At 37.8% G+C, this 12,583-nt stretch overlaps 2 long non-coding RNA genes across 2 annotated transcripts; both read left to right on the top strand.

Moving 5' to 3' along the window:
- Positions 1 to 4,531: 4,531 nt before the first annotated feature.
- On the top strand, positions 4,532 to 5,497 carry LOC145660413 (uncharacterized). Its single transcript, XR_014126769.1, has 3 exons — positions 4,532 to 4,606; positions 4,728 to 4,873; positions 4,974 to 5,497. It is a non-coding gene; the product is annotated as an uncharacterized LOC145660413 (long non-coding RNA).
- A 442-nt stretch (positions 5,498 to 5,939) lies between these two features.
- On the top strand, positions 5,940 to 9,704 carry LOC145660426 (uncharacterized). Its single transcript, XR_014126791.1, has 3 exons — positions 5,940 to 6,068; positions 7,467 to 7,567; positions 9,308 to 9,704. It is a non-coding gene; the product is annotated as an uncharacterized LOC145660426 (long non-coding RNA).
- Positions 9,705 to 12,583: the final 2,879 nt, after the last annotated feature.

Genomic DNA, 12,583 nt, shown 5'->3' with positions numbered 1-12,583 from the left:
TCTTCATACCAAGGGGAGCTGAGAAACGTCAAACGAGCGACAACAGTTACACGCCCACTTTCACTTAACACTTCCCTATTGTGTTTTGGTGGAAATATAATTAATATTATTTTTTAATATCTCAATTCACTTGCTTCTAATGTGGCTGCAGAAGACCTGGAACACTTGTTGAAATATCACACTTAAAGCGCAACTAGTTAAGATGAGTGAAAATTCAAACTAAAATTCAAATTTTTCTACACTGCAGCTTACTAAGTCACTTGATACGTCCCATCATTTGCTGAGTTACATAAATGGATTTCTTTAAAACAATTAACTAGATGTGTTAGATAAACTATCACTGGTTAATGTCACAGAGAAATCTATATTTGTGTCTGTCTGCCTGAAGAAAGTGTAATGAGGACAAAACCAGCTGATTTTGTGTGAGGAGTCAGATCGATGGTGAAGATCAACCTGGGACCTGAAGCTGTTTTGGAAAAGATAGCTCCCCATCGCCCCCTACTGGTCCACCCCCACTGACTACACTGTGTGGAGTGCACCGGGCAAAATGCTTTGAAGCAGTTTCTTTTGTGCTATTGTTCGATGTCTATCACAACTGACAGGAAGACTCAAAACTTCACATTGTGCCAAGGTATTAAGTTTAATAAGGACTTAGCAAAGGATTAAGGATACAGGCTTCATTTGGTGATGTAGCTGCACATAATTACAAATTTATACAGTGTGGTTGCTGTATGTGCATTTGCAAGGAAGAACATCCCTTGGTTCTACTACAAAAGATCCTGATGAGGAGAAAACAAGCAACCACAGTTATGAAAGCAGCACTAGTCTGTTTTATCAGCACCTGTTAGGCTTGGAAATCTAATAATAACATGACATAGTGGCATAGTGAAGCTGTGTCACAAATACAAAGGTGTAGATACATATCTTGTGCGTGTGTGTGTGTGTGTGTGTGTGTGTGTGTGTGTGTATGGTAGGGTTATGCGTGACACTCTAAAAAAGTTCACAAATATGTATAAAAATATAAAATAAGACTAAAATGAAACAATAAATAAATTTTAAAGGTCCTCTCAGCAAATAGTTTTTATCATAACAGTAAAATTTAATTACCAGTAATTACCAGTAGTCTTTTTCCATTATTATTCTAAAATAGCACTGATAAAAAAATTAAGATAAAAATAAAATGAGAGATAAAACTAGATGAAATTTCTCAAATATTCCTCTTTTAGTCTGGCAATCAAAGCATTCTACTACCTACCATTCATGAGGCCAAGTTACAATAATTACTGCATGAGATTTCATTGAGCATAAGGTAATACTTCCTACTCTGGGAGTGAAAAAATAGATGTTTCCATGACAACGCATCCTTAAGAATGCAAACGAATGCAACCGTAGGTGTAGGGTGCAGCATGGTATTGACACTAGCATATGCAGATAATATCAGTTTTGACGCAACTGTGATTCAAGTGCCTGCATATCAAATAAATCAGACATGATGCCGCTCCATGAATCAGATTGTTTCTCCCTCTCTCTCTCACCCTCTCTCTCTCTCTCTCTCTCTCTCTCGCTCTCTCTCACACACACACACACACACACACACACACACACACACACACACACACACACACACACACACACGTGTAGTTCCCTCCCAGTCAGAGAGACAGCCCCTTCATAAAGGCAAGGCCTGGTATCTACCCCCTCCAGATTTATTTTCTTTCATCAGCACCTCATTGGGACTCTTCCACTCACAGACTCCCACAGCCATCTTTAGAAACTATCTTTCTCTTGCTGGTCTTTGGAGGAACACTTTCTGGTACTGAGCTCTGACTGAACGCCGCAAACCCGCAAATATTACTCCAGTATCAGACATCATTAGTGACAGCCCTCAGATTCTTTGCGATGGAGCTCTCCTTGGCCCAACACCTGTGGAAGGAACTTTGCATCCTGATGTTAGTGGCTGCAGGTAAGAGATCTGCCTAGGGTGAAATTCACTCTTTTAGTAGCATTTATCAGATGTATTAGATAGATAAACATCTCCATACTAAATAAGATCAAAATATTTAAATATCATTAATGTGCAACAGATGGCCATGGTCATGATGAAAGTGCAGGACACTTCATCACACACAGTGTTCCATGACCTGTCTGGGCAGTAAAATGACCTGAGACCAGCTAATGACAGAATACACCAAATACAATGTTTGAGATCAAAAGAATTAATAGCTTTAGAGAGTTTCTGACGTCTAGTAGCTTAACTCCAGTCTATTGTATGAACAAACATCAAACATCAAAATAATCAAAATGATTTTTACTGAGCTGCTTTCCATTAGATATATTTGTTACGTGAAAAGGCAGTGGTTGATGTCCCTGAACATGTGCTTTTAATTTTACATTTCTAAATCCATGGAACTGTATAAAAATGAATGTCTATGGCAATCGACTTTAAGCAAGATGTATAACAAATGAATCATTAATCAATTAATGATTTAATAATAGCAACAAATAAGGAGACAAAAATGAAGAGGTTGTTCCGTGCCTACAGAGATGACTGACAGTATTCAAAAAGTAACACAGACTGCTGGGCATCCTTTTGCAGGTTCGTCACATGGGCTCACCATGACGACAACTACTTCTCCCGAGCCCACGTTTTTCTTTAACCTCTACATGGTGATCACTAACCGGGTCTTCAATGAATCACTCCTTAACTCGAACTCGCCTGACTATAAGAAGATGTATGATGAGGTTAATGGCGTGGTGAGTAGTTCACATCATTTTTGTTCTTAATGATTAACAATTGCTGTATTGACTGACTACCAGGAAAAACAGCATACAAATGAATGTCATATTTAAAAATCATTCTTTGTTGTCTTTTGAATGTCTAATTTGCCAGTAAACACACATAATAATCAATGAAGCTATTCAGACTATTAGACACTTGATTCTGGATCATCTAGAAGACCTTAGGGCTTACACGTTTGCTTTTTATTGATTTTAGTTCTGCTTTAATACTTTTCAGACCCAATTATTGTTGTACACACTAAAGCATTAACACTTTTATGATTAAATGGAACTGTTCTATCCTGTGCTATTGCGTTAAATAAGCACAGGTTAACAGCACACTTTCTGAGCCTAATGTAGTGGCTCCCTGGGATTTTGTGAGATCAGCCATTTTCAAACAAATCAGTGAGTGTTCATACACACAACTGCTTCATTCAGTCCTGTGACAATACTGCTCGTATTAATCGTATTGTATAAAGATTTTGCTCTGTCACGTTATCAGTATGAAATGATTTTTCCCAGTGGTGTTATAATAATTGCTTCAAATTAAACTTGAGTAAAACAAAAGTGATGACATTTCATCCATAGGCAGGTGTTCCCATTCACCAGGGATATGCCTAGAAACATCTTTGTGTCTATACTGATGGTGCATTTACAGAGACAATCCACATTAGTAGTCTGTGTTCCAGATTACAGCCAAGGCAATATTTTGTAAAGGATCTTAAAGTGTATTGGATTAGGGAGAAACTTATATTTCTGTGCTATCAGGAAGATCAGGAAGTCTTACTGTTATTAGATTATTTCCACAATACAATCCACAATGAAAGTCATAGGGAAAAAATATTGTCTCCAATTCATTTATGAATGCTGTATTTTTATATATAAATAGTGCCTGTTCTAGTTTATGTCCCGCATTACAAGTACCAGCTACTAGCCTCAGAAGATACAGAGTGCCATCATGCAAATTAAATCATTTAAAAAATTTGCTCATGGCCACTTCAATAAAGCTTTTAAATGGCCAGGAACTGTGCTGTTCTTTTAAACTGAACAAATATATGGAGAGACAGTGGTGAGGCTGTGATAATTGTGGGATTTATTTATTTATACTATATTTATATTTATACTATTATTTATTACAGCTGTGAGGATGTATAATATGTGAGTGACTGTAATAACTGCAGACTGGCTATGTGCTGATTGGGCAGGAGTGTGGGACAGTTGTGGGGGTTTTAAAAAACCGGATTGTGTAGTAAGTAGTAAATAGTAAGTAATGACTGCTGAACTGCTCAGAGGGGTTGTGCTGTGAAACATTTTTAATTATAATGATGACATTAGTACATGTGCTGTATATATGTGAATGTGTGATTCTTTGTGTATTCAGCCCAAGAAACATTTTCCTCAGGGAAGTTTTTTGTTTATACTGATTAACAATTAACTGTTTAACTCTTGTTTTTTTTTTTGACTGATTATAAATTACATATGTGTAAGTCAAGAATAATTACAGAAATGCACACAAAGCATTAAAAATGTGTATCATGTTGTAAGTACATTCTTTATATTAGATGTCTCCTCTAGTTCTAGCCAAAATATGATATGACAATAACACAAACCATTTCAGTATCTCTAGAGATGGAAGAATTCCCACGTTTATTTAACTTGCTAGTGAGACAGAACTGCTAATGACATTTGTGCACAGAAAAACCTTCCTACCATCCTCTACACTCTGTCCACATGAACCCATTTTGTCTTCACAGCTGAACGTTACCTTTTCCTGCACTAGCTGTGGGACACATGCATTCTACCGAGGGGTGAAAGACATGAAATTCAAGTATGACTTTAAGACTCAATTTCTACATGCAGTGCGTGAATGATTATGTTACAAACCATTAGCTAAGTGACTCAAATCCTTATTTTTAATGATGATCTCTTTTGCCCTGTGTTAATAACAGGCATGGATCTGTGATTGCTATCTCCAACATCATGTTCCAGACCTACTTTATCAATGCAGTCGTGATCAAAAACCTTTTTCAGGGGACCATCCGTACTGTTGGTGGGAACTTAAATGGTCTTACAATCATCCCTGATTCAGTACAGGGTAAGCATATGAGCACAATATAATGACAACACTGCAAAATAAACCAAAATAAACCCAAAATAAAGTGGAAAATACTAATGCTGATCTCTCTGTGATTCAGTTTTTCAGAATTTTCCATCTACACCTACTTCCACTACAACGACGGTTGTGACTAAGACTCCAAAACCAACAAGCACAGCAACCACTCATAAAACAAGCACATCAAAAACCACATTCACAACAACCAACCCTAAAACAAGCAGTCTTATAGCAACCAATCATGAATCGACCACACACACATCAACCAGCTATAAAGCAACTACAGTGACCTCAAGAGCTCCCAGCAAGACATCCTCCATGAGCTCCTCCACATCTCCATCCAAGCGCCCAGCAGGAGAGACCACCAACAAACCTTTCTCCAAAACAACCAGCAAGCATGGAGAGAACATCTCCACTGATTCCAGTAAACAATCCCTCTCCACCAAGTCTTCCTCTTCCGCAAATCTTTCCTCCTTCAGCACTCGAAGAGGTCCTGCACCTCTCCTCCTGAACACCACCACAGGTGGCAGGGACGGCTATAACAGCTATGAGAGGGTCCCTGGTTGGGCTGTTGCGTTACTTGTGCTGGCTTGCATCATCCTCGTGCTTCTGATCATCCTCCTCATTATTGCGGTGAGTCATCACTTTACACACACCTTCCTTATTTGCATTACATTTAGCTGACACTTTTATCCAAAGCGACTTACAATTATGACTGGATACAGCTGAGGGTTGAGGGCCTTGCTCAGGGGCCAACAGTGGCAACTTGGCAGTGGTGGGGCTTGAACTGGCAACCTTCTGATCACTAGTCAAGTACCTTAACCACTGCCCATTCAAAAGCACTCACGTTACTTCAGATGCTCTCCATTCCAAATCTTCTTCCTTGTTGCCTGAGGGTAAAGTATAAATATATTAATCTGGAAAGTTTATAAAAAGAGACTGCTCATCGTCTGTTTAATGTGGTAATTATTTCTTGCATTTTCTCCCTCATTGTCTGTCTCTCTCCCTCTCTTCCTCTCTCCAGCTCGTAAGATGTTGCACCAATGACAAAGTGGTTGATTCTAATGATGTCCCAGAGGTACACACTCCCTATAGCAGAAGAGCATTTAAAGAACCTCTCTCCACTCCCTCCTACAGCCGCCATACGCCCCAGCAAAGCCCCATTGTCTCTTCCTTTGTAAGTGAACCACTTTCAGCTCCGTTCTCATTTTGCCATGCAAACCAGTGCAAATGACAGAAATATTCTAATATTGAAAATTGCGTTTAGAATGTTCTAGAATAAGAACTGATGTGTTAAATAAAGCCAAACAAGGGAGAACATTGTAGAGGAAGGTTGTCTAGTCTTATTCACAAACGATCCATGTACCTGTCGGTTTTCATTCCAAACTAGCAGGAGCGTCACCCAATACATTAAATCACACAGTTGCCTGAAGACTGAAATCAGCTGATTAAACATCTGGAGTCAGATGTGCCTCTGCTTAGATTGAATGAAAACCTATAGCCATATCAGCTCTTTACAGATGAGACTGGAATCTAGAATCTCTTCAAGAGATTTCCCCATCTGTCCAACACAACACACTTTTGGCAGCAGTTGGTTGGTGTGTGCTGAACAATGATAATTCAGATTTAGGCACCTAGTCACCTTTTCTTTGATGTTCTGAAATTTAGTCAAGTAAGTAGAAGCAGTTGTTTTATTCTGCACAGAGTCTGTTTCTGTATAATCATGCTTAATGCCCAGCTTTTGGGCCAGAACCTTCTTCAAATCTTACAACTGTGAATGTAATACAGGTTCACATTAAGTGACCACAGTGCACTATACTTTCTGTGTGGAAAAACTAGATTATAAGATCACAGGGCTGGTTTTGGAAATCAAATGTTTTAGAGGTCTAGATGCCTCATTAATCTAGAGGTCTGTTCATTGGCCTGATTTATGAATTATGAAATGGGTCTTCACTATAACTGTGCACTATGTATGTAGCTGGGGGGGCCTTAAGATGGTAGGTCTTAAGATGGCAAGTCTTAAGATGGGAGGTCTTAAGATAGGAGGTCTTAAGATGGCAGGTCTTAAGATGGGAGGTCTTAAGATAGGAGGTCTTAAGATGGCAGGTCTTAAGATGGGAGGTCTTAAGCTAGGTGGTCTTAAGATGTGAGGTCTTAAGATAGGAGGTCTTAAAATGGGAGGACTTAAGGTAGGAGGTCTTAAGATGGGAGGTCTTAAGATAGGAGGTCTTAAGATGGCAGGTCTTAAGATGGGAGGTCTTAAGCTAGGTGGTCTTAAGATGTGAGGTCTTAAGATAGGAGGTCTTAAGATGGGAGGTCTTAAGATGGCAAGTCTAAAGATGGGAGGTCTTAAGATGGCAGGTCTTAAGATGGGAGGTTTTGGAGTTTAAGGGTGTGGTGCAGTTTTTTCGCCATTCCCAGGACTGTGCACTTCATTCCTGGGATCAGTTGGAATCACTCCTCCAGTGTAGAGATCACAACCCCAACTGCCCACCTCACCAATGGTATGACCTTGGATTTAAGGTCATGTATGTGATTGGAATTATTTATTTGTGAATCTCTGGAATCTCATCAGGAGAGCCCAAAGACACCAAGAGTCAACCGAACAGGGATGTACATTGTAAACCCCGGTGAAGTAGGGACCTCGTGAAGCAGAACAGCGGAGCAGCAAGAGAGGTACATGCCACTGAGTTAGAACACATGTGAAGGAAATCTAGTTTCAAACTAAGCTGTCTACAGTAATAAATCACCACCTGACGATCATGGTAAAAGAGTCTGTTCCTCAAACACAAAGGCACTGACAGAAAACAAAGATTAGGAATTAACAGCATAACAGTTCTCCCTTTGGTGTGTTCTCAAGGATTAAAGGCTTTTGTTAGTGACTGACTATAATAAGTCTATTGAATCTGAACAAACTCTCCAGTTCACAAAAATAAACATCAATACATTTTACAAAGCATGCAAGGAAAGTCCTGCACTCAGGAAGGTCTTGTTTTATAATGCTCACTTAGTAAGTCTTTATGGTCTCTTTTCAAGCAAGCAAACAGTTTGTGTTTGAATCTCATTCACTCTGGATTAGACAGACTGATTGTCTCCTCACACCCATCATAAATTCACTCTTCAGCCCATGTTGTGCATGCAGTGGGTTGGATTCAGTGCTGTTGCTGGAAGAGGCTTGCTTTACACACACAAACACACGCACACACACACACACACACACACACACTCACACACACACACACACACACACACACACACACACACACACACACACACACACACACACACACACACACACACACACACACACACAGAGACAGACACTCACACTCAAACAATATAAGTTCATTGATTAAGGAGCAACATCACAAACCTCAGAAACACAGCCAGCCCTAATTTTTAGTGTATCAATCAGATGGCTGCTTGAGTTCAGTGATCAAGTTTCAGTGTGTAAACTGCTGCTTTTCGGAAGTTGTTGTAGTACCAATCACTGTCAGCCTGTCTGCGTCAACACCAAAGGATTTTGTGTCCCATTTGATAAATTTGGCTAATCTGAATATGAAGACCATGATTTTGCAGAATTGGCTTGGTCATATGATAAATACAAAATATGAAATATGATAAATATGACCATATGATAAATATTTGGTACGACTGCACAATATAATGTTAACATTGTGCAAATCTCAATTGCTCACAGAGAAGAACAAACATGATTGTAGCTGAACCATTAAATTTATGTAATTAATATTAGCATTTTTATTTATCTACAATATTATAATAATATTAAATCACATCTATTGACTTATCACTGTTGCCCAACTGCTGGGAGTCATTCATGATCGCCAGAATGAGAATGAGGGCTGTGGGGAAAGCCTTTTGCTATCATAACTGGCCCTCAGACCTTCAGACTCCATTCACTTGGAGTGACTCAGGGAACTGGCCAAAGTATCCACAAATGATTCATTTTAGCATGATTGTGTAGCGTGCCATGGTCACATTAGCAAAGGTAAACAGTCCATAAAATGCAACCTTGCACTTCCCCAAGCATTGTCATTGCAGCCTGTTAGTAGTAAGTACTCCTGTTTTAGAGTCAACAGCTATTTTTAAATTCAGATTAAAAACATACTTGTTTGGCCCATAAGGTGATTTATTATGTGTATTATTTTATTAATGCACTTTATTATGTAAACTTTAAAAATCTTTTCTATGTAAAGCACTGTGAGATATTTGATTCAATATGAAATGCACATATACAAAGATTATTGTGATTAACAAGTACTGGAAAACAACCCACAAGTTAATGGAAATGTGTTTTTGCAATATCAAGTGTCCTGTGGCATAACTGGCCAGGTGTTACTGTTTTATTGAAATCAAGTTGTCTAAATCTAATCATTTGCATTTCATCTCTGACAGATTGTAACGAGCTGAGGGTTGGTATGGAGTACAGAAAACTGGACAATGTAGTCGCCCTGCGATGCCTTCTTTCTGATACAACTCCAAATTATTCAAGAAGACAATATATGTACAGTGCTCTTGATACCATATAGAAGCATTAAAGTCATTAATTAGAGGTTAGGTATTTATTGTGCAAGTATTTAGGATGTGTAAACATCTAGACTCATGTATTCTGAATGTTAGTTAAGCTATCCTACACTTTTTCCTCAAAGGATTCCTAACTTTTGAGTAGAATAATAAATATAGAGGTGTTAACAGATTTTGAATCTGCATTTAGTTTTGAAAGCTGTACAGATCAACTTGTATCATCTGATTTTATATTCATTCATTCTTTGGGATAGTCCACCTTTAAAAAATCATCATTATATATATATATATATACATATACATATGACAGATATATAAATAAATATATTTTGCATTGTGATATTTACATATGATCTATACTAGTAATACTATCTATACAATAAATAATAAACCTAACAACTCTGTTACATCAATGGTAATTGCCATTGTGTTAAACTGCTTCTGTTAAACTGCTTTTTTTTTTTTTTTGTGAGTATAGTTTCTGAAACTGAGCTTAAGGTGTTGGAGTAGCAGGACGGTGTGTCCTACAAAGTCGTAGCGTAGCATTGTGAGATATCAAAATACAAGATTCTAATTACCTCTTTACAACTCATGCATGAAGGAAATATTGCATTAATGTTTATTGATACTGATGTCACCTTCATAAATTCTGCATTTTGGAAAAATATGTTGCCAGTAGTCCGGGATAAAATTTAATTGCAGAAGAATTATTCTTAACTTAAATTGAAGAAGCCAATCATATTTCTTAAGAAAATGTAGAATCAAAACAACCCAGTGAAATGTTTGTGTGATGGATTCACAAGCCCAGAACCTCAGGCACTTAGCAGATGGAAGACATGAGCACATGTTAAATAACAGAATTTTACATGTGCACATGTTAAATAACTGCACTTCATGTGCATATGTTAAATAACTGAACTTCACGTGTGCACATGTTAAATAACTGCACTTCATGTGTGCACAAACTAAATAACTGCACTTCACATGTACACATGTTAAATAACTGCACTTCATGTGCACATGTTAAATAATTGCACTTCACGTGTATACATGTTAAATAACTGCACTTCACGTGTACACATGTTAAATAACTGCACTTCATGTGCATGTTAAATAACTGAACTTCATGTTTGCACATGAAAAATAACTGAAATTGATGCGTGCACATGTTAAGTAACTGAACTTCACGTGTGCACATTAAATAACTGAACTTCACATGTGCACATGTTAAATAACTGCACTTCACATATGCACAAGTTAAATAACTGCACTTCATGTGTGCACATGTTAACTTCACATGTGCACATGTTAAATAACAGAATTTTTCATGTGCACATGTTAAATAACTGCACTTCACATGTACACATGTTAAATAACTGAACTTTACATGTGCATATGTTAAATAACTGCACTTCACATGTACACAAGTTAAATAACTGCACTTCAGTGGTATTAATGCAGTTTAAACTGACAGAATGAAAACCTGCAATCACACCTTCACGTGTCTCTGCTTAAGACAGATACCAGTCTTTACTTATGTAACTGGGACTAACAGCCAAACGAGCATTCCTTACAGTAATTTAATTATATTCCAACTGAAAATCATAATCGACAGGAGGCGCATATGACTTAGTCTTTAAGACAATTTAAATGTAAAAAGTATTTAGCTACATATTTTGCTGAGAGACAGTCTGTTCTGTGGTTTTCTGTGCACATCACGCTTTTTATCAGATAGAGTCAGTTTAGCAGTACATGAACAAAATGTCCTATGCAATGCCACATGCTTGTTAACTTTAGCCTACTGCAATGGACTCGCTGTCTGCAGTCCAAATGAACAAGCCATTACATAATAAATCCATTAAGTAAAGTCTGTACAATTATGAGTACAGTGTTTCTTGTATTCACATAATGAATCACAGGTAATGTCAGTTATTACAAACACAATCATTCCCTCTCTGCAACGCGTAGGCCTATTCCATGATAACGTTAATTTATATTGTGATTAATAAGCTCTGCATTGTGGAAACGATAACAATGAAGAGTCAAAGGTTAAGCACACAATAGTAGGTGTAACCAAATACGGTTCAACTGTTACCAAGTAAAATGTATCTCATTCTCCAACAGGTGCTGAACACAGTAGGACTTAAATAAGGGGGCGGGGCTTAGTCCAAACTCTCAACAGCTGTCGCATCCAGTTAAAGTGCTGCAGTTGCAAAACAAGTAATAAGGCTTCCATGCAAAGCATGCTTAGTGCATGGGTTGAATGCAGCACCTCGCGAGTGCTTAGTCTAAACTCATATTATGACAAACTAAGTCGGCTGCAGTATTTTAGCATTTCATCTCTGTACTTGGGGACCAGCACTGTTAGTAGTTTACCAAAAGTTGCCTACATGATACCTTGTGATTCTTTGGTGGAGTCAAACGACACCTCAGACCTGTACCAAAAACTCATGTTGAATATAACAAAGATGTGTGGAGTATTACACTGTACCAGTGTGTTATACAATTTTTTTTGGTACATAGTGAGAACCTTTAAGGGACTGTAGGAGGCTTAAAGAATAGTATTATTGAAATACTGCCAAGGAAGATCTGATAGAACTTTAACATTTAGCAGCACATACCTGATAGTGCCTGATTCCAAAGCAAAACTGGTGCATTTGTGTCAGTGCAAAGACTGTTTTAATACAACACAATGTGATATGAAGATTGAAACTAATTGAAACTAATTGTGTGTGAACAGAGGTGAGGTCATATGCGAATCCTTTATATTCATGCTGGATTTATGATGAATTTATACATAACAGGCTCAAAAATTGTGATTTGGCCCTAATCTTAACAATAACATTGAATAACTACCTATTTAACAAACATTACACACAACATACTGGAGTGCCATATTTTCCCAAGAGTATCAGTACAATTTCAGTGGGTTTAAAGTAATTACCTGGACACTTGAAAATATAAAATTTTGTGATCCACATGGTTGTTGTTACTGCTGTTTAATTATGTTATATGCCTCAACATTTTTAGAGTTTTAGCTCCCCATTACCTGATGTGATTTTGAAGTGATGGGTCCCACAAAGACTGCTAACCATCCTGGCACTAAGGCAGTAAAGATATCCCATACCATTACACATACTTCATCTG

The sequence above is a fragment of the Electrophorus electricus genome, chromosome 2 (assembly GCF_041902795.1).
Source record: "Electrophorus electricus isolate QZ-2024a chromosome 2, ASM4190279v1, whole genome shotgun sequence".
NCBI lineage: Eukaryota > Metazoa > Chordata > Actinopteri > Gymnotiformes > Gymnotidae > Electrophorus > Electrophorus electricus.
This window is presented reverse-complemented; position numbering and strand designations above follow the sequence as displayed.